The 23,047-nt window shown below is 42.6% G+C and overlaps 2 long non-coding RNA genes across 11 annotated transcripts in view; one reads left to right on the top strand and one right to left on the bottom strand.

Moving 5' to 3' along the window:
• LOC120851389 overlaps window positions 1-23,047 on the top strand; it is a 57,435-nt gene that overhangs the window by 25,236 nt on the left and 9,152 nt on the right. For 9 of the 10 annotated variants that reach the window (XR_005718309.1, XR_005718310.1, XR_005718312.1 and 6 more), the window contains 2 exons: window positions 1,033-1,137; window positions 19,029-19,176. This is a non-coding gene — a long non-coding RNA (uncharacterized LOC120851389). Of the gene's footprint in view, window positions 1-1,032; window positions 1,138-18,553; window positions 18,714-19,028; window positions 19,177-23,047 lie in introns of those variants that run through there. The other variant, XR_005718306.1, reaches the window with a different exon arrangement.
• On the bottom strand, window positions 1,057-22,974 carry LOC120851392. Its single transcript, XR_005718316.1, has 3 exons — window positions 22,962-22,974; window positions 16,573-16,578; window positions 1,057-1,155 (listed from the first exon to the last, which is right to left on the bottom strand). It is a non-coding gene; the product is annotated as an uncharacterized LOC120851392 (long non-coding RNA).

Here is a 23,047-nt window from a genome sequence, read left to right as displayed (position 1 = left end):
TATGCTGCCTGTACCACTTATCTGGCACTCAGCCTAGACCCTTGCTTGGTATTACCAACCTTTCTGTGTTGTTTTCTTTCCCATTTAGAGCATAACCATGTACACACGTATTAATAATTTCACATGAATGGACCCATACCTTAATACTGTGTTTCTTCTTTAAAACTGTCCTGTAATCCTTTTATCCCTTTTCCCCCTAGTTTCATTGAGATGTAATTGACATATAACATTGTGTATGTTTAAGGTGTGCAGTGTGATGATTTGATACGATTACCACAATATGGTTAACACATTCATTACCTTACATAGTTAGCTATTTTTTGTGTGTAGTGAGAATCTTTTTTTGTTGGATTGTGTGTTATAGACATCTTTTCATGTCAGTAAACATAGAATTAATAGCTGAATTATATTTCCAAGTGTGGATATACCATAATGCATATTACTTAGTATTTAATCTGTTTATCTCATCTCTGATCAGCAGGGCCTTCCCTGATGCTCTTACTTCAAGTTGTAACAATCCCCCTTCCTTTACCCTCTCCCTTCTCTCCTTTACTTTTCTTTATAGTGTTCAGCCCAACATGCTATACTACTTTTTTTTCTTATGTATTGCCTAACACCCTTCATTAGAATGTAGACTCCATGAAAATAGGGATTTTTTTTGTTAATCTACTTTTTCTGTACGTATAGCTTAGTACCAACTCTAGGTATACAGGTGGTGCTCAATAAATATTTGCTGAATGAATGAATTTGTTGGATTTTTGGTATGCCTGTTGAGGTTTATATTTGCGATTATTATATACATTCTTTAGAAATACTTTGGTATGTAATCTTTATACTCTTGTCTGTGTATCTCCTTCGGATAAATTGCAAGAAATGGAATGACTGAATTAAAGGATATGCACAGTTAAAATGTTGGTTCATGGGGCCAAACTACACTTAAGAATGTTAACACCAGCAGTGCATGGGATTGCCTGTTTCTCCATATCATCAGTAACTCTGGCTTGTGTGTTTTTTGTCTTCCTCACCTGACAGATGACACGTGGTCTTATCACTGTAATGTGGTAGTTGAGGCTGTGACTCTGGAGCTAGCCTGATGGGGACTGAATTCTGACTCAGCCACTTATTATGTGACCTTGGGTAAGTCATTTAACTTCTCTAAAGTAGGGTTAATGATAGCACCTGTTTCATGAGAAATAAATCAGTTAGTCCAAGTAAAATGCTTTGAATAGTAACTGAGACATGGCAATAAATATGATTTAGTGTACATTTCTGTGAATATTAAAGGTTAAACATCTTTTATAAATATAAATCCAGTATCTTTTGGGCAGATGTATATATTTTTTAAATCACTCATTCATGTCATGTCCTTTGCACATTTTCCTACTAGTGTTTTTTAAAATAATCTGTAAGAGCTGAAGTGTTCACAGTTGTATATGGTGCAGATATTGTTCCCAGTTTGTCTTTCGTTTTTCACCTTTGTGCAGTTTTTTATCTGTCTATAAGAGTTTGACATTTTCAGGTAGTCAAAGATAATCTTTTCCCTTATAATATATTTGCTGCTAGGCCAATGTTTAGAAAAGGCATTCTTTCCGGCTTCAAAATTATAAAAACAGTTATTGTCTTTGAGTACATTGTATGGATATGTATTTTTAAATCTTTGATCCATCTGAAATTTATTTTGATATGAAGATAGCAGTTGATCTGGCTCTGTTTCTTTTCAGAGTGTCCCAAACCCGTTTACTGAAGGAGTAAGAACAGGAGCCTTTAATCTATTCTCCCCTCCCCTAATTTGAAAGTAAGGTATCCTAGCTATAGCAAATAGCCAAGCTCCATTTTATTTTGTTTTGTTTCAGCTCGTTTCACTTTGGTTCATTGTATATCATTTCAGCCACACCACATGTCATGCACAGGATCTCAGTTCCCTGACCAGGGATTGAACCCATGCCCCTTGCAGTAGAGGCACAGAGTCTTAACCACTGGACTGCCAGAGAAGTTCCTGGATCTGCATTACTCCGGGATGAATGTGCTGTATAAAGCAGTTTGGGATCAGAACTCAGTTGACTGTGTGATGAAGCTGCTGGGCTCACTGGTGTAGCACCTCTCCTGGCTCTGGAAACTCCTCCTAAGTGGGTCCTATTTGGAGACTGCTTTGATAGGGCTGTCGTTAGTTTGGAATGATAAGTTCTGTTCAAAAAACATGTGACTGTAGCAGGTGTTTCCTCCCTCTAGCCTAGGTATATTGATAGGGTGTTGGTTGGGGGGGTTGTTGAGTGGTAATACACCCATCATGTTCTACCTCTGTCCTCATCTGCTCTTTTTGGAACTCTAGTCCCATCCAGTTTCTTGCCTCTGACTCAAAATGGAAGGAGGGCGATTCATATACAACAGAGCATCCACATATTTCATGGAAGCTACTGTCTGCTAGAGATGATGACAAAAGATAGCTAACTCATACATGGCATATACCAGGAACTGTTCTATGTACCTTACATATATAAATTCTTTATGTGGTAGGTGCTCTGTACTGGGTTGTATGGTGTTCCCCTAAAAATTCGTATGCACCCAGAATGTGATTTTATTTGGAAATAGGGCCTTTGTAAGATATAATCAAGTTATGAAGTCATTCCTTGATTGGGCCATAATCCAGTGTCTGGTATTCTTATAATAAGTGGGAGACAACACAGAAGACAACCATGTTGAGCTGTAGGCGGGGTTTACTGGCACCTGCTGGAAGCTGGAAGAGGCAAGGAAGGATTCTTCCCTAGAGACTTTAGAGGGAGTGTGGCCCTGCTGACACCTATATTTTGGACTTCTAGGCTCTAGAATCAGAGAAGGCAATGGCAACCCACTCCAGTACTCTTGCCTGGAAAATCCCATGGATGGCGGAGCCTGGTGGGCTGCCGTCTATGGGGTCGCACAGAGTCAGGCACAACTGAAGTGACTTGGCAGCAGCAGCAGCAGCAGCCTCTAGAACTGTGAGAGGATAAACTTCTATTGTTTAAAGCCACCCAGTTTGTAGTATTTGTTACGACAACTCTAGGAAACCAGTGCATGCTCTTACTGTCATCTCTGTTTTCAGATAAGGAAACTGAGGCCCGGAGAGGTCAAATACTTGGAAATCTCTTTAGGCCACTGCTCTGATGCCTGGGCATTCACTTTACATCTTTTGCTGTTGTTCTTAGCACCTTCACTACAGCCTTCCTCTTATGGTAGTGCTGGGGCTGAGCTACTCAGAGGTCTCCTTTCCTGTAACATAGCAGGCTGCAGCATTTTCCCCTCCTTGCCCTCTTCCCACTCTAAAGCGGAAATGCATACCTCTCAGGAGGCTTTTGGTTGAAGCCTGGTGATTTCAGCAGGTCTCTTCCTGGCCGTACCCCTGCAGGTGAAATCAGACTTTTTTTTTCATTTCCTTGCAGTGTCAGGGAAGTATCAGTGACAGGTCAGGGGAGGGTCACCAAGCTTCTTCTGGCAAGTGTTTTTATGCTTCCCATTTCTGGCCTGCTGTATTTCCTAGAATTCCTGCTAGCAGACAGCTCAAGTCTTGTTTTTCTTTGGCGCTTTCAGGATCTCACACATAGTTTACATGCCACGTCTCACAGTCTATGGCCGTGAGCAGAGAAGGAGCAGCTCCTTGGTAGCACTGTGAGGACCCTGGTCACTTGTTCTTGATTAACTCAACCCACTGCAGTGGCTCTCTCCCTTGATAAAAGGAATGGGAGGATAAGGGCATTGTTTGACCCTGCTCATCTCCCTGAACAGCACCTTGTCTGCCATGGTCTCTTCTGCTGGCATCCCAGAAGAGGTTTCCTCCCCTTGCATCCCAATGCTGGCCACAGAATCCTACCTGTTTTTTGTATAGACCTTTTCCTTTGGATGCTAATCTTTTTCTCAGCTCCTCTAACGAGACTGTGTATCTGTTCTGTTTGCTGCTGTATCCCAGGACTGAGTAAAGACTTCGCACTTATTAGCCCATCAAGAAATGTTTATTGAATGAAGGAGTGAATATTGACCACAAAGTTTTGGAATCCTGCTTTTTCTTGCTTCATATTGAAGCCAGGGACCAGATTTAGAACTTTAGAGGTCTAAGCAATGGGAAGATTATGGTTGTTACTGTTGTTGTTCAGTTGCTAAGTCATGTCTGATTCTTTGGGACCCCATGGACTGCAGCATGCTAGTCTTCCCTGTCTTTTCACTTTCCCTTGGAGTTTGCTCAGATTCATATTCATGTTCATTGGAAGATTATGACATTCCTCATAATTTCAGCCCTGAGTATGTATTTCAGAAACAATATTAAACACAAGTATAAGGAAGTCTAGCAAAGTATAAGGAAAATCCAGCAAAATTTTGATATTTACCATAATGACTACCTGGATGAATAGAAAATAATGTAAAACATTCATTATTGTTGTTTCTGCTTTGCCAGTTCCCTGAGCATGTGCTGTCAGGTAATACTGTCTGAACCAGCCCTTCCCTGGCCTTGAATTTCACCTTCATTTCCTCATAATTCCATCTGCTGAACCTGCCAGCCAGCCCTTTTCATCCCCCAGTGCTGTCCAGACCACTGAGAGCCCAGCCTGGGCTAGTGCTCTGGGCTCCCTGGGGCCTTGCCAAGGAAGGCACATAGAACATGTACACTGCTACAGGGCTCCTCGCAGTGAGAATTCCCATGCTGAATTGGGATTTAGAGTCAGCATAGCATTTTAAAAGTTCTATTTATTTTATTTTTGGTTCCACTAGGTCTTTGTTGCTGCACATGGGCTTTCTCTAGTTGTGGCGAGTGGGCTGTCTCTCTGTTGCAGTGCCTGGGCTTCTTATTGTGGTGGTTTCTCTTTTTGTGGAGCACAGGCTCTAGGGCGCAAGGGCTTTAGTAGCTGCCACACACGGGCTCAGTAGTTGTGGGTCACAGGCCTTAGAGTGCATGGGTTTCAGTAGTTGCAGCTTGCAGGCTCTAAAGCGATGGCTCAGAAGGTGTGATCCACAGGCTTCCTTGCTCTGTGGCATGTAGAATCTTCCTAGGCCAGGGATTGAACCCATGTCCCCTGCATTGGCAGGCAGATTCTTACCTATTGTGCTATCAGGGAAGTCCTTACCTTAGCATTGCCAAGTGATTACAGTTAGGACAGTTTTTCATTGTAGTAAATTAAATCAGTAATAAATGAAATGTAATCTGCGTTCATGATTGTGGATGTGGAAAGTCCAGAAATTTCCCTTTGTTCTTCTTTCCTAGATCACTGAGAAAGAAGTCAAGATGCAGGCCCACTTTGCCCCTATATTAATATGGGCCTGGTTGAGACCATTTGGAAGTGGAGCTCAGGCCTCAAATAGGCTGTTCCAAGGCTATAAATGTAATCACATCCTGTTACTGCTTGATTCCATAGAGTTTAAAATAGCATTGGAAACCTCCTAGGAAAAAACGCTCCACCGTAACTTCTTGGCTAAGGAAGTAGTATGTGCTGGCCAGAGCAGAAGGAGTAGCCAGGGCTCCCAAGTTCTATTCTGGACCTGTTGATTTGAGGTGTGATGTTCAGCAATCTGAGATGGTGTTCTATAGTGCTGAGGTTTCTCATCCTTAGCACAGAGTTTGTGCTCTCAGGGAAAGAGGCCAACACGCTGGTTTCCTGTCCTCTAGGAGAGTCTCATTATTAGAAGTCCTCCCTTTCATTTGAATTTCCGTGTCCCTACTTTTTTTTAAATGAAGAAACATCCCCCACAGAGTTAATATAGGAACCCCAGCAGTATCGTCCATGTTTTACTTGACTTCATTTTTTCAGAATTGCTTTCCTTTTAGCAGTGTGATTTAGATCAGCTCTTGTGAGGAATGGGAACTTTGATAGGATTTAGGAAAAGGAAGGGAAAGTTTGTGTGGGGCACACACCTTGGACAACCAGAAAGGAACATGAAGGGACCAGGTACCATAGATGTCACGCGAGAGTATGTTCCTTGGTTCTTTGTCTCGTCACAACAAAGATTTGGAGTGACGGACATTAAAGTCCCCTTGGCGTGTCACAGCTCTCGGGTCTTGGATAGACCGTGTTATAGCTCTCAGGTCTCAAATGGACCATGTTATAGCTCTAAGACAAATCAGTGTTACAGCTCAGTGTTACAGCTCTATTTTATTTAGAAGATAGCAGGAAAATCCATCTTCGAGGCATGAGGGCACGTCGATCCGAGGGCACATCGATCCAAAGACACGTGGAGAAGAGTGCCCCAGTGCGCGGGAAAGAGAGAGAGCTAGCTTTGGCTCCTCTCTTTATATGTTTATCTCTCCCTGGGCCTGTCCTATGTAAATTGGGCCAGCCAGGAGTGTTGTTTGTTTTACCTGAGGTCCTCACTCCTGTCCTTGGACCTTCTTTTGTTCTATTTTCACGGGCTTTTCCCTTCCTTGTCTTTTCAGTTCAGTTGAGTTCAGTCGCCTAGTCGTGTCCGACTCTTTGCCACCCCATGAATCGCAGCACGCCAGGCCTCCCTGTCCATCACCAACTCCCGGAGTTCACTCAGACTCACGTCCATCAAGTCAGTGATGCCATCCAGCCATCTCATCCTCTGTCGTCCCCTTCTCCTCCTGCCTCCAATCCCTCTCAGCATCAGAGTCTTTTCCAATGAGTCAACTCTTCGCATCAGGTGGTCAAAGTACTGGAGTTTCAGCTTCAGCATCATTCCTTCCAAAGAAATCCCAGGGCTGATCTCCTTCAGAATGGACTGGTTGGATCTCCTTGCAGTCCAAGGGACTCTCAAGAGTCTTCTCCAACACCACAGTTCAAACGCATCAGTTCTTCGGCACTCAGCCTTCTTCACAGTCCAGCTCTCACATCCATACATGACCACAGGAAAAAGCATAGCCTTGACTAGACGGACCTTTGTTGGCAAAGTAATGTCTCTGCTTTTTAATATGCTATCTAGGTTGGTCATAACTTTTCTTCCAAGGAGTAAGCATCTTTTAATTTCATGGCTGCAGTTACCATCTGCAGTGATTTTGGAGTCCCAAGAAATAAAGTCTGAGCCCAAAAAAACAACAGTCTGTTTCCACTGTTTCCCCATCTATTTCCCATGAAGTGATGGGACCAGATGCCATGATCTTCGTTTTTCTGAATGTTGAGCTTTAAGCCCAACATTTTTCACTCTCCTCTTTCACTTTCATCAAGAGGCTTTTTAGTTCCTCTTCACTTTCTGCCATAAGGGTGGTGTCATCTGCATATCTGAGGTGATTGATATTTCTCCTGGCAATATTGATTCCAGCTTATGCTTCTTGCAGCCCACTGTTTCTCACAATGTACTCTGCATGTCCACTGCCATTTTGGACTCCTTTTCCCTATTCTACCTACCTAACAACTTCATTTTATCAGAATTGCTTTCCTTTTAGCAGTGTGATTTAGATCAGCTCTTGTGAGGAATGGGAACTTTGATAGGGTTTAGGAAAAGGAAGGGACAGTTTGGGGTACACACCTTGGACAACCAGAAAGAAACATGAAGGGACCAGGTATGTACTGAGCCAGATTGGGAAGAACAAACATATCTCTGGAGAGCCAGACATAAATTAGATGTTTTTGTATATTTTTTCATTTAGTTATCATAATGCAAATCAGTGAAATATTATCTCCATTTTTGCACATGGGCAAACTGAAAGTCAAAGAAGTTAGGTAACTTGCCCAAGGTCAGACAGCTAATAAAAGGCTGAGTTAGGATTTATTTCTCCTCAGGTCTGTCTAGTTCCAAAGCTCACACTGTTTTCATAGAACTCTTCTATCTCTGACAAGATTTGAGAAAGGAGGGTGGGGAAAGCAGAGAAGATGGGGAGATGCTACCTTTCTTTACTTCACAGTTCTGCTTGTTTAGACATGTTTAGCCAGAGTACCCTGTTGGTAGAATAGGGGTGGATTCTGTATATAGGTGTGCTGCAACAACTTATGTGGGAAAGTCACCAGTTGACTGTAGGGAAGGATTAAAAAAAGCCTTTGTTCTTTACCTTTAGGTCTTCATTGTAGTGTAACTTATACTGTCAAAACACCACTGGTAACACTGGTGTACAGTTTAAGAGGGCCTTCCTATCATCCAAATAAAATGTGTTGATGTGTTCTAGGGAATAAGCCATGATGGCGGCAGAGATGAGGGTGTGGTGTGGCCTTACTGCGTGTATTGGGAGCTGGTGGCACCTGTTACATGACTATTACAGTGAATTATTACTGAGTAAACAAGAGGTGTCTCTCTCTTGCCTTTCCAAGGGAGACCAGATGGCGGTGAGTGTTGGCCCAGATCCAGGGGAGCCTGGCCTCTGGGCTGGCAGAGGAGACAGCTTTAGTGTCAGGTGATGAAATAAGAACAGACAGAGCTGGTCTGTCAAGTGATACAATTTCAGGGGGCACCAAGAATACATCTTGCCCCTCAAAGACTTTTCTCAACTATTTGTTATTGCTTGGAATTCTACCAGTGACATTTCTCCCCTTGATGTAAGCTTTTTGAGACCCTATTAAAAATGAAAAGACTCCAGGAAAGGGTATGATTATGAAACATCTTGGTCATGTAAGTGGAAGTATGAATGAGTTCTTACAATTGATTTCTGAGAACTAGACTAAGGGACAGAGGGGAGAAAGCATTGTGCCCCTAATCATAGTGATGGGAAGGATTCACCATTGAAATTGAGATTAGGGCCCTGAAAGGAGAAGTTGGGTCCCCAAGAACCATTTTGTGTTCTTTAGAGTTTTGCCTGAGGAAAGACACGATGCTGAGAGTGGTATAATGGAGGCTCCTGTGCTCAAGGAGGAGCTGGGTTTGAGCTTTCCCCACCAGTGTGCTGCCTGTGCGGTCATGATGATGTCTGGAGAACAGCGATGAGCAGAATGTGACAGGCAGTGTAGGGCCTTTGAGTCTGTGGTTTTCTCTGATGTCCTCAGACAAGGCCATCACAGATCTTAGGAAGCAGGAGGCAGCTTCCCAGAAATGGTGTAAAGTGGTGGCGCAAAAGAAGCCACTGATGATGACATGGGTAGGCGCTTCCTCTGTGGCCACTGGTCATAGACAGCTTCTGGTCCGGATTTCCCAATGAGCTATGCTGAGATCAGGCTTTACCAGGAAGTAAAATAAGCCACGTCCAAAGCAGTGACAAAGCATTTGAGGTGTCAATACAAAGGTGCAGTTCCCCCTTGTTCACTAATTTGTGGAGCCAAATAACTAAGCCAGAGATGCCAGCATAGCACCTATGAGTCAGATCTTTAACCCTTTTGGATTGAATTCACTCCTGGTTGACTGTTCATTTTTCATTTACCATTTACAAAGGCTCTCAAAATGCCTTTGTAATTGAAATCCACACATCCCAGGGAGTCTTTGACAGCTCACATCTCAGTGCTTTTCTCAACTCCTCACAATTGAATTCATGGATGCCGTTCACCCTCAGGCTTCAACTTTACTCTCTCCACATTTCTACCCACATTTCCAGAGGATTTTCTTTGGATCAGACTTTTGGCTTCATTCAGGCCTCTGAGGTTCTCACTTCTTTTGGCACATTTCCCTAGACCCCTTACCTCCTAAAGTTTGATATAGAATGGATCATGTTCCTTACTGGAATCAACACAACTTTTTGAAAGTTTCTGGTTATACCACACGTCTACCTCTCTCTCCAGCCACCTCAGCCTCACATCCAAGATCTAGTCGTGTAGTTGGATCTGCTGACCATGAGAATTTTGAAGCCAGTGCCCCCCTAGGGAGGGACTCCTGGGCGTGTGCCCTGAGTGAAAGGTCTGGTCTACTAGTCTCTGCCTCTCCTCCGTTTCACCTGTATTTTGGCTTTTCCCTGGAGGAGCCCCTAGCCCTGACCAGGACTATAACGCAGGGACTGTGGCCTTTGCTTTCTCTTTCAGGCCAGGTCCCTTCTCCTTTTCTTACAGGTAGGCTTCGGCAGGTAGAGTTCTGCCCATGCACTGATCTCCTCGTGTTGACTACTCTGAACTTTGTCTGCTGCTATTTGGGCTAATTGGACGTCTTGCTGGTCTGTTTATCTGTGCTGCTGGAACAAAGCTCTCAGGCGTAGCCAAGCTCTTGTCCTGAATTTCATGTTAGCTCTCCAGCTGCCTCTGCCTCAGGAAGAGCTTTTAATATTCATTTATGAAGCTCAAAAAGGGAGATAGAGAATACAGCATTTTCTAGACTGACTTAACTAAAGAACCTTTTTTTTTTTCTTTGACTGAAGGAATGTTTGTTAAAACTTGACAGAATATAGTGTTTGGTGGGGCACAGTTTCGGAAAGTGCAAGCTTTATCCCAAACCAGTGGACGTCAAATGAAGGAATTCTAGGTGAAGGTAATGTGACAGTCAGTGAGAAAAATTCTCTTGGGTAGGGAAATCTCTCCTGGGGCTTCTCTCTCAACAAATGTCCTCTGAGCACCTGCTACTCATCCGTCTCTCTGCTGGAATCACATCATGTGTTTGATTGCTTACTGTGTGTCTGCATAAGACCAGCTCTGATCTGGAGTGGAGCCCCAGGTGGAGAAGAAGGTAGGGATGCTACATTATTTTTCACACTTCTACATCCTCTTCTCCTTTCCTCCATTTGAAATGGGTGATGCCATCATGGCCACAGAAACCATTAGCTTCTAGATCCAAGGAAAGAGGGCTTCTCTGAGGCTTTTTCCCTGGCTTTGACCTCTTCCGGGATTTCTGTAGCACTTTTGCGCACCTCATCTCTCCTACTCTGGGACTACTTCATCTCTGCACTAGTCTCCAGTCTCACTGCTAGTTCAGGATTTTACTTTACATATGGGCATCAGTGCTAAGTGGGACAGGGCTCATTCTTATGGAATGGATATGACATTATAAATTTTCTACTTTGCCTATGAAATTTTTCTTCTTTTATAGCTCATGGTCAGTCCAGACTGTAATAATTTTTTTCACCCCCTCAGTGAAGATAAACCCATGTTCTGGGCAGGGCAGTCTTGCAGGTGAAGACTCATTTAAATCTGCCAGGGTGGGTGACTGAGTGCGAAGGACATAGCTGGAAAAGGAAGCCAGTTACTCCCTCTGAATATTACTCTCAGCCAGAATAGGAAAAGACCACTTGAAGCAGATAGAAGTCACTAAGACTCCTGATTCAGGTCTTTTGAGATCCTGGTATATATGTCTTTACTGTTATCAGTGAGATCTTTGGTTGGCTGGCCTTATTAACTCAGTTGGCTGAGCTAATCATAAACTAGATGGAAAGGCTCAGTGTTGAACCTTCCCTTAGGTTTGGTGTTCTCTGAACAGCAACAGATAGCATCCTCCACCCACAAAGCCCCACCTTAGAGGACTTGAAGGCTTGTTGTCACTTGTCCATTTCTGTCGCATCCTGTGAAAGACCATGGTTTTAACTGTGAAGATCAGGGAGTGAGTTCACTTGCAGGAAGGGGGAAAGGGCTTGTAATGGACATTTAGAGATCTTAAGTAGAGTCAGTCAGTTATTTGGTCAGTCTGTTTGGTTCAGTCGCTCAGTCGTGTCCGACTCTTTGTGACCCCATGAATTGCAGCACTTCAGGCCTCTCTGTCCATCACCAACTCCCGGAGTTCACTCAAACTCATGTCCATCGAGTCGGTGATGCCATCCAGCCGTCTCATCCTCTGTCATCCCCTTCTCCTCCTAACCCCAATCCCTCCCAGCATCAGAGTCTTTTCCAATGAGTCAACTCTTCGCATCAGGTGGCTAAAGTATTAGAGTTTCAGCTTTAGCATCAGTCCTTCCAATGAACACCCAGGACTGATCTCCTTTAGAATGGACTGGTTGGATCTCCTTGCAGTCCAAGGACTCTCAAGAGTCTTCTCCAACACCGCAGTTCAAACACATCAATTCTTCAGTGCTCAGCTTTCTTCACAGTCCAGCTCTCACATCCATACATGACCACTGGAAAAACCATAGCCTTGACTAGACGGACCTTTGTTGGCAAAGTAATGTCTCTGCTTTTTAATATGATCTCTAGGTTGGTCATAACTTTCCTTCCAAGGAGTAAGCGGTCAGTCTGTAGGTATTTATAATTATTAGTTGGTCTATAATTGCAGAAGGCTTACTTTCCCCAACTAGTCTTTCCTGTGATGAAGACATTTCCTAAGATTCTTTCCTTAGTCCCTTTCTCTGCTCCCTTCATAAACTATCCCTGGTTTATATCATCTCTGCTTATCAAAAACTTTCAGGTCTCTATCTCCAACATAAGTCTCTCTTCTTAGTTCCTGACTCATGATGACCAAACACTATTGATACCATAACCTTGATGGGTCTTAGCCTTTTTAAACTCTACATGTCCCAAGTCAAATTACATTGTTCATCAAAGCATCCTCTTTTCCCTATTCCCTCATTCCTTCTTATCCCTATTCCTCTTCCTTTGTTCCTTGATTTAGGAGCATCGCCATCCAGGGTGATTAGTAGACTTGCTTCTGAATCACTGTTTTGCCCTGTTCCCCCACCAGGAATTTAATAGGCTCTGAGTGTAATGTAAGAGGTTTAGGATGTGTCTAGATGATTTCTTTATTTTTTTCTTTTCCTTTTCTTAAATTTCTTGTCTGCAAGGCATGTATAGTTGAATTCCATAGAGAAGTTAACAGAAAAAATAATTAAAGGTTAATGTGAGGTTTAGATTTTAAGTAAAATGGAAGTTCTGGAAAGGAAGCATCCGAGGGCTACAACACTTTGAGAGGAAGCTTCATGAAAGAGGTGAGAGTTGACTAAGGACACCTGAGGTGGGATAGGGACCAGAAGACCTCTTTGGAAGCACGTGCAATGGTGAAAGGATGGGGCAAATAATTCGCAGCTTGTTTCTTGTGCAGGTTGAGTAATCATCAACTGCCCCATGAACTGCTTCTGCTCGGCACTAATGTACCTTGTGCACTTTGATTCTGTTCAAAAGGTTCTGAGGACTTGAGTATCCTAGTGTAATCTGTTAGTTAGCCTGGAACTGTCTTTTCCTTTAAAATTTTGGCTCAAAGCGTCATTGTGCAACTTGTGGGAACTCTTGATTCCTTCACCCGGAATTCACCATGTTCCTGGGAACTCTTATACTTATGGTCACTCTGATTTTGAGTTCTTGCTTCCATTAAATTTGTTCAGATTGTAGATGGTCTTTGTGTCTCAAGTTGCTGTTCCTGTTTCCATCCACATTGACTCAGATGGTAGAACTCATATATCTCCCAGCTCAGAGCCTTTGTTTGTGTGTGTAGCAGACTGTTAAAGTTTGGCGTAGTGGAGAGTATTTTACGTTGCAGCAAAGTAAGCAACTTGAATTCTAACACTGGCTCTTAAAGTACTTTGCCCACCTTTGCATTAGAGATCCATCACTATTACTGTATGTGGCCTTGGTGTCTCTTACAATCTTATCTCTCTTTCCTTTGCAGACCATCCTTACTCTGTTACTATTAAGCACTGCAGATACTTCTTACTCCTGTTATGCAAAGCAATTAAGCTCTTAACTCTCCCTCCCAAATTCACCTTGAATAGCCAAGATCCACTGAAGGACTCCACTGAATAAAAAGCTCATCTGCTTAGCCACACAATGGATTTGTAGAACCTCTTATATGTACATTATCTTCTCTCATTTGGAAGTATTTCTTGTTTTAAATAGGATTTACTTCTTCTTAACCCAGAAATGGTTTTGCTTTGAAGGATCTGTGCAGAGGAGGTATAAGAGAAAAGGACAACAATGTGAATATAAGCAGGAACCTACATAAAACCTATTGTGGGCAATGAAAGAACTCGTCTAACTGAAAAAAAGAAGAATTGTTAGGGAGTAGTGCTCAGCATAGATGAGGAAGTCCAGAAATGGACCTACATTCAGTGGGAAAGGATAGTGTTTAGGACAAATATCTAACCATTTAAAAGAAAATCTCTGCCACCTTCTAGTAAAATAAATTCTATATAAATACTTTTATTTATTTTTATTTCATCTTATTGGGTTGGCCAAAAAGTTTGTTCATAAAATCTTATGGAAATACCCAAAAGAACTTTTTGGCCAACCTGATATTTATTTTTATTTTATTTTTAAAAGTAATTTTTACTGGAGTATAGTTGATTTGCAGTGTTGTGTTAGTTTAAAGATTTTTACATAAAGTGATAAGTGTACTTGAAAATAGTTTTTTTAGTGTGGTACCAAAGGCAGAAACCATAAAGGAAAAAATGTGGTGGATTAGTTTTTTAAAAATCACAACAAACACCATAAGCAAAATAAAAAGTAGATGTCAACTGGTTAAAAAGAGTTTTCAGCATATCTCTAATGTGTGCAAAATTCTTAATTTGTAAACTCTTATAAATTAATAGAAAAAAAACACAAGAAAATGAGAAAAGTCATAGAAAAATAAGTACAAGTGATTAATAAAGAATATAGAAAACGGCTGTTTCATTTATAATCCAGAAAACACAAACAGAAATGAGATATCATTTTTCAATATCAGTCTATATTTAGACTGATAAGTTTAAAAAGAAAATATTTATTGCTGGTGAAGGCTGGAGGAAAAGAACTTTCCTCTTGCTGGGAATGAATATTAATACATTTTCTCTGAAGTTCAGTTTGGTGATATGTATCAGATTTAAGGTACACATGGTCTTAAACCAGCAATTCAACTTCTAGGTATTCATCCCAATGGAAAATGTACAGAGATACATATTTGAGGATATTTACTATTACAGAGTCTATAAAGCAATCAAAATAGCCATTGGTAAGGGACTGGTCAAATAAATTGTGGTATGTCCATACAATGATACATGAAGTAAATCTTTAATTATTGACACAGAAAGATGGCTATAACAGATGCATGAAAAATATATAGCATATGAACCTATTTCAGTTGAGATATAGTCATAACTATCTTCAGTTCAGTTGCTCTGTTGTGTCCAACTCTTTGCGACCCCATGAATCGCAGCATACCAGGCCTCCCTGTCCGTCACCAGCTCCCGGAGTTTACTCAACTCATGTCCATCGAGTCGGTGATGCCATCCAGCCATCTCATCCTCTGTCATTCCCTTCTCCTCCTGCCCCCAATCTCTCCCAGCGTCAGAGTCTTTTCCTGTGAGTCAACTCTTCGCATGAGGTGGCTAAAGTACTGGAGTTTCAGCATCAGCATCATTCCCTCCAAAGAAATCCCAGGGCTGATCTCCTTTAGAATGGACTGGTTGGATCTCCTTGCAGTCCAAGGGACTCTCAAGAGTCTTCTCCAACTATGTAGATATATTTTAAAAATCATGCAGTGCATTAACAAATTATCTTTTCTGATTCAGAAAAAAATAGCCACTTTAAAAAATTAGGAAATAACGAGTTGAAAGAGTAGCATTGAATTATATACATTACTGTATGTAAAATAGATAACTAGTGGTAAATTGCAATGTAACACAGGGAATTCAACCTAGCTCTGTGCAGCCTCGAGGATGGGGTGGGAGGGTCGGGGGTAGTTCAAAGAGAGTATACTTATGGCTGATTCATGTTGTTTTATGGCAGAGACCAGTACAACATTGTAAACCAATTATCCTCCAATTAAAAATAAATTTTAAAAATAGAACAATTATAACAATATCTGAAATTAAATAGTAAATACATTCTGACTTGTGATGGGTGGGCTGAAACCAGGCAGTTTTTTTTTTTTTTTTTAACCTTGTTGAGCTAGGCAATGAATAGTGGTGATAAAAGTAGAAAGTTTTATAGTGTGAATGTATGAAATGAATGAAGTGAAAAATGAGGTTAGGGAAACAAGTTAGGAAGCTATAGTGGCAGTGTAGGCCTGAAATATGAACTAATAAGGCATCAACTGGGGTAAGCGGTAGGATTATAAGGAAAAGAACTAATCTGAAGGGCACTTCATAGAAGAAACCACTGATCTGATCATCTCTCAGGCAGGAAGAGGATAAAGAAGAAAAATCAAGTCACTGATAATGCCAAGGTGTCTGTTTACCCTGTGAAGTTGGACAGCTACTCGTCGTGACAGATATAGGGGTAACTGGAAAGGAGAAGCACTCTTTCTAGAAGAGGAGACAAACTTGTTTCTTGGGGTTGAACTTGAAGGGCTAGAGGTACATCTAAAAGGAAATGTTCTTTAGGCTGGGGATTCCCATTTAAAAAAAAAAAAAAACATGTAAAAAGAGAGGTAGTAGGTGAAAGTGGGGGCTCTAAATCTGACACCCTTGAAATTCTTGGGGATGGGGTGGGTTGTACTTGGTTCTCCCTTTCCTATCAGCAGTCTTGACAGACTCTGGAGAGGAATGTGGCGTTGGTCTCATTTGGAACCTGAGAACAGAGTTTGAGAGGTAGGATTGGGCAGTAATCATCGTTATTTTAAAATCTCTCTGCCATTTACAAAGGCCATTATGTGCAGCAGTTTATTTAACACAATCCTGTATACTATGTGTTATTTTTTTTACTCCTTTAGAGAACTGAAGTTCAGTTAGTGAAATTAGGACTCAAACTAAGGTATGCCTGTGTGCTCAGTCACTTGAGTTGTGTCTGACTCTTTGTGACCTTACAGCTCCTCCTCTCCTTTCCGTCAGGCTCCTCTGGCCATGGGGATTCTCCAGGCAAGGATACTGGGTTGGGTTGCCATACCCTCCTCCAGAAGATCTTCCTGACCCAGCGGTTGAACCCATGTCTCTTATTTCTCTTGCATTGGCAGGCAGGTTCTTTATCACTGGCACCACCTGTAAAGCCCAAACTAAGGTATGTGAAGTGAAAGTTGCTCAGACGTGTCCAGTTCTTTGTGACCCCATGGACTATACGATCCATGAAATTCTCTAGGCCGGAGTCCTGGATTGGGTAGCGTTACCCTTCTCCAGGGGATCTTGCCAACCTAGGGATCGAACCCAGCTCTCCCGCATTGCAGGTGGATTCTTTACCTGCTGAGCCACAAGGGAAGCCAAAGAACACTGGAGTGGGTGGCCTATCCTTTCTCCAGCAGATCTTCCTGGCCCAGGAATAGAACCAGGGTCTCCTGCATTGCAGGTGGATTCTTTACCAACTGAGCTATAACTGAAGCCCAAAGATCTAGTATGTGTGTGCTCACTCATATCTGACTCTTTGCAACCTTTGGATGCAGCCTGCCAGGCTTCTCTGAACTGTGGGATTTTTCAGGCAAGAATGCTGGAGTGGGTTGCCATTTCCTCCTGCAGGGGATCTTCCTGACTCAGGGATCAAACCTGCATCTCCTGTGTCTCCTGCATTGCAGGCAGATTCTTTACCCGCTGAGCCATAGGATACAGGCCTCAAATTCCGTTTCTCACGTCTTCACTCTCTGTCACTTAGAGATGAATTTTCCAAAGAGGGAAAAACTAGAGCAAAAGCTGTAGCCTGGGTATAGTGGTACCTACAATTAAGAGGTAGGAAGAAGATGAGAGCCAGGGAAGACACCATGGTATTCACAGTCACTGCTCTGTCCCCTATCCCTTGTAGGCCCTGACATTCCTCTAACCAGAGAATGTTGGTTGTTCCATTGAATTCAAGGGGGATAAGTCCTAATCTATTCATAAATAGCTTGAAGTATTTTAAGTAAGGTCGGACAGTTTGGTTACAGCAGAGTTTGTGTGGTAACTTGGTAGTTCATGAGATTCTGATTTCATTCATTTGAGAGCATTACAATAAAAGCGTATTTACTTAGACCCATGAAGGAAGGGCTTAACTAGTTACATGAAAAAAGAGTTTCTTTGTGTGTATGTGACATCATTAGGTTTGTTTACTTTTGGAATGACATGGTAACTTACTTATGTATGCACTAGCTGGTAGAGAGCCAAAGACGACTGGCTTCAATGAGTAGAAAAGCCTTCGATGAGTAGAAAATCAGACGTCTCTTAAGTCACTTCAGTTTCCCAACTGACAATCATATTTATGGGATGAAATTGTTTAACTGGTCCTGATAGCATAGACACAAAAAGCAGTTGTCTCCTGTCAGAAGTTCTGGGTCACCAGGGTCCACTTTAGAGATGTTCTTAGGCAACTGACAGACTGCTGTCTGCTAAGAGTCCTGTAGGGCATCCTTGGAGCTGTGCTTGGAGCATAGTGGGCAGTCATAGTGCTTGGAAACAGTGTGTGATTGAGTGGATAAGTGAGTGAGAGAGCGATCGTGTGAAGGACTGAAGGAATCTTTTGCCCAAGGCATGCTGAGTTGTGTAGAGCATTCTTCCCAGAGCCTCACATTATAACTTGGCTAGGTGGTTTGGGGACAAGTCTTAAGACTCAAGATTTTGTAGCAGAGGGGGAGGAAATGGCACCATGGGAAGTTTCTGCTCTGAGCTGATGACTCCACAGAGAAGGGACGTTCCCAAAGTCAGTATGCTAGTGTGACTTGAGTCACAGTCACATGATCGCTCCTCCTAAAGAAAATGAGGCTGCTGAGACGGTCTGTGAGGCAAGTGAGAGGCCCATGGAGGTAGGAGAGTTCCTGCTGGCAACCTGGATCTTTCTCAAAGAAGGCAGCTACTTTATAAGTCGTCTGTAGGAGGCTCTCCACCACCCTTCCTCCTTACTGCTTGGATTCTAAATCAGGAGCCTCTCAGGCTCATCCCTGGCTTTTGCCTACCCAGCCTAGCCCTGCCCTCTGGCTGTAAGCCCCTGGTGATTATTAGCCTGGCTGGAAATTATGCCCTCTACAAGGTTAAAGCAAATTGGGAAGTTCTGGCTCTGGCTCCAGGGGGACCGGGGTCTGTCACCTGGCCCTGCCCTGTGTTTCCTGGCATGCTTTCCTGGCCACCTTTTCACCTTTACACAGTCCTCCAAGCCCATATTTCTGCCTGGGTGAGGATTAAAGCCTGGCTTCTTCAGAGGGACTGAGGGCGCAGGAATGTCAGTACTTTAGAGGTATCTGACGCCAGTCCCTGTGTTGTGCTTTAGGAGAATTACCAATTTCATACAGATGATCTCATGTTGCGGGTGGTTGGGAGACAAGGACATGGAGATTTTTCATATTCACAAAAGGATTTACCACTTTTCTTTTTTTTAAGCATTAAACCTGCTTAGAATCAGAGTTAATTTCCATGCTTTAAATAATGTGCAGTTATTTGCATCAGAAAAAACTTTGGAGATTTTTTTAGACAAATTTCCTTGTTTCAGAAATGAACAAAACTACGGGAGGTCTAGGAATGGCGAAGTGGCGCCTGTGCTTCAAACGCTCAGATTATGTGAAAGGAATTGAAGCAGACACTGTGTGAGGGGAAGTCTCAGTCCCTCTTTAAGGAGCCTTTCTTGGACCATTTTTCAGGTAAGAGAGGGAAAAATGCGTTCCTTCCCCTGGAATGCTCTGCTCACCCTCCTGGTTACCTCAGATTGGGTAATTCCTGCTCCCATTGACTTTTACCTTAGTCTTTTCAGTCTGAACAGCAAATGACATGGTAACGTCTTAGTATTTGATATTCTTAAGCCGGCTTTAAATAAGTGAAAACCTTTATTACAGGTTGTGAATGACTGAATGCAACTTTACTAAGTTAGCAAAATGTCATGGAGGATCTTCAAAGATCCTGAGTTAATTGGTTGAGTAGATTGATTTATTGTTAAAATTATCCAGTCTATAATAGGTACTTGTAAAGTCTACGCATTTGTTTATCAATTACTTATTAACTGTAGAGTTATGTAATAATTTGATATAAAGTGATAAGGTATGACAGGTGTAAGACTAATGTTGTGGGAACTCAGAGAGGAAAGATTATTTTTAGCTTTTGGATCTAGAGAATCAGGGAAGTTTTGTGAAAACCGGTTTGTCTAACACTAAATAAACTTGCTTGCACCCTAGTCAGAGGTGGTGTTGATTACAAAGGGAAATCTATTCTCCTCATTCATACTATTAAAATTCGGAATTAATAGCAACACAGTGTATTTCTTTTCATGGTTTCTTTGTTAATCTCTAAAGCAGTTTTCCAAAGAACAGATGTTTGGTAAATAAGAGGAGTCCACTTTCTTTTATTAGATAGTATCTCTGCAACTGGCGGCTGGGGGCAAGGGTGGACCCTGTCAGGGAGGCTGCTCTTTCAAGAAGCTTGTTTGAAGAGAGGAGTGTTAGTGAAGAGGGGACACAGGATCTAGGGAGGTCTATTTATTTTTTGAGACCCAAGCATGATCTTGCGCTGTGGGGAAAAAGTTAGTAAAGAAGGAGAAGTTGAAGATAGAAAAGAGAATAACAATTGTTGAGCAAGTCTCCTGGGGAGGAGGGTCTGCTGTATCCAAAGCACCGGTAGAGAGATTAAACTTGAACAAAAGACAAGGCCGTCGCTGATTTTAACTGTATCACCACCACACCACCGTCTATTGCTCTCCTACCTTTCGCTGGCACTCTGTTGAGCACTGTCAAGTCTCATGTGATCAGGGCGAGGGGCATGGTGTCAGGGCGAGGGTTGTGATGGGCAGAAGGGTTTGATAAGATTTTGGAGAGACATTTTCCTTCTGCTGAGCTATGTGTTCTCTGGGCAGCAGAAATTGAGGTCATCTGCCAGGAGCAGTTGGGAGAGTGGGGATAGTGGCATGCCTTTTAAAAGCTGCTGTGCTCATGGAGTGATCTGGAGACACATGGGAGGATACCTGAACAGTGCTGAAGACCCAACTAGTATTGGAAGCAGCAGCTTTCTGGAGGGAGCAGCCCTCATGACTAATGATTGTTTTAGCAGTGCCCACTCAACAGCTTGGGGGTTAAAGCAGAGTATATTCATACTCAGATAGGAGCTGTGTTCTGTGGGCAAATGGAAGACTTGGAGTAGGAGGAATCTGGGATATTAGCAGCAGAGTGGTCATCTAGTTGACTCAAGACAGAAGTGAATGAGGAGAGGACTGATAGGCAGCAAAGTGATGAGGGAGGTGGTATCGAGAGGCTGGAAGCCTCAGTGAAGTTGAAGAAGCAGCTGTAGATGAGATGAGGAGAGGTCCTATATATAGGAGGATATAGGAGATCGTGAGCAGGCAGCAGGTCTGACTTGAGTGGAAAGGCAGACTGATCAAGGAGGCAAAGTCCTTGATGAGCGAGAGGTTAGTTAGTAACTTAACAGCAATGAGGAGGAGGTGCATAGTTGTTTGGTATAGACCTCGGCCAAGGGAGGGGTTTTTTTGTTTTGTTTTTTTAAGGTTATAGGAATAAAACAACACTGAGATAGACCATTTGTTTCTCCTTTGGATACCACTGGGTACTGAAGGATGATTTTTATGGCAGAATCTTCATTGTCCAGAAACCAAGTTCCTTAAGGAGTGTCAGGTTTCAACTAGGGAAAAGATGTCCAGAAGCATCTTTTAGTCCTGCCTTCTGCACAGCTGGCTGAATAACATAGAGTTTTAGCACTGGGGAGGCAGGTTGCTGCTGCTGCTAAGTCGCTTCAGTTGTGTCCAACTCTGTGTGACCCCATGGACGGCAGCCCACCAGGCTCCCCTGTCCCTGGGATTCTCCAGGCAAGAACAAGAGTGGGTTGCCATCTCTTTCTCCAATGCATGAAAGTGAAAAGTGAAAGTGAAGTCACTCAGTCGTGTCTGACTCTTTGCGACCCCATGGACTGCAGCCCAACAGGCTCCTCTGTCCATGGGATTTTCCAGGCAAGAGTACTGGAGTGGGTTGCCATTGGGTAGTTCTGGCCAAATGGGACAGCCTCCACAGAGTACTGGGTCTGTAGGCAGAGTTTGCAGCAACAGGGACTAAGTACTCTTGCAGGGAAAATCCCATTTGGCCACTAGGGTTTTTTAACTGTTCGGGATTAGATTGGGCCAATGCTTATCTTCTGTGAAAGGCTGAGGGGAAACTTTAACGCTTTCTTGGTTGAAATACTAAGAGTTATTGGACTCTTAAGCCTTCTATTCCTGTGGGGTTTGGAATGTACTTTTTCCCTCTGCAGTGACAGCAAATAATGCCCTAAAGCCCACAGTTTGAAAGGGTCTGGAAATACTCAGATTATTGTTTATAAAGATGTTTTTGGATTTTCAGTGACTCAGGATTTCTTTGACATTGTTAGTACATTACTCAAACATTTAGGAAAGAAGCCTCCTAATAGATGAAAACAAGCAAGCAAGTAAAATTTTCACATTTCTTTTGTTTTTTTTTTCTTGATTAATTTACACCACCACCGTGGCTATAAAACCAGATATGAACAGCTCAGAAAATGATTGCTTACTCAGCCATTTCACCACAGGAACCTACTATGCACAGCTCTGTGGTCCCCAGCAGGAGAGGCTGTGTGGCTCAGAGCTTCAAGTGCATTGCACCCATAACAGTACTTTCTAAATTGTTCATAATTGCTTTTGCCGCATAAAGATGAGAAACTACTGTGTGACATAGCCAACATAAACAAAGATAGAAGACAGTCAACAGGCTGGGAGAAATTTTTGGGGATGTAGGTGATAGTGGATTAATTTCTATAATATATAAAGGGTTTCTAAAAATCAATAACAATAAGACAACAGACTCTATAGAAAATGGGCAAAGAATACAAGTAGACAAGTCACAACAGAGCAAACTAAGTTTCGTTTAAAGAAGTGCTTATTCTTGAGCACAGTGTTCTCTGGATGAGAATGTTCCTTGCATTGGTAAATATCCATGAGTAGAACTGTGAAATGCTGTGTGGCTATGAAAACATAACTATACCCCACAGGACTGTGAAAAGAGGGGTCAGTGAAAGTACAGGTCCTGAGTTTTCTGGGGACAGTTGCAACTTTGTTTTCATTTTAAATTTGTCACAAAATGTAACTTTTATACCTGTGTAAGGCTTGAATGTAAATAAATTCATATCCACCCCCCTAAAAAAGGAAAAAGCAAGTACAGAGCAATATGACCAGAATGTTCCTATTTATGTATTTATTTTTTAAAAGATCTACTTACTTATCTTGCTTTGGGGCTGTGGTGGGTCTGTTTGCTGCACACAGGCTTTCTCTGGTTACAGTGAGCAGGGCCACTCCTCATTGCAGTGCATGGACTTCTCATGGTGGTGGCTTCTCTTGGGGCACACAGGCTCTAGGCGTGCGGGCTCAGTAGTTGCAGTGTACGGGCCCAACAGCTGTAGCTCTTAGGCTTAGTTGCTCCACAGTATGTGGGATCATCCCGAACCAGGGTTTGAACCAGTATCCCTTGCATTGCAAAGTGAATTCTTAACCACGGGGCTGCCAGGGAA

Source organism: Oryx dammah, unplaced genomic scaffold (genome assembly GCF_014754425.2).
Source record: "Oryx dammah isolate SB20612 unplaced genomic scaffold, SCBI_Odam_1.1 HiC_scaffold_25, whole genome shotgun sequence".
Classification (NCBI taxonomy): Eukaryota; Metazoa; Chordata; class Mammalia; order Artiodactyla; family Bovidae; genus Oryx; species Oryx dammah.
The sequence above is the reverse complement of the archived record's forward strand: the minus strand, read 5'-3'. Positions and strand labels throughout refer to the sequence as shown.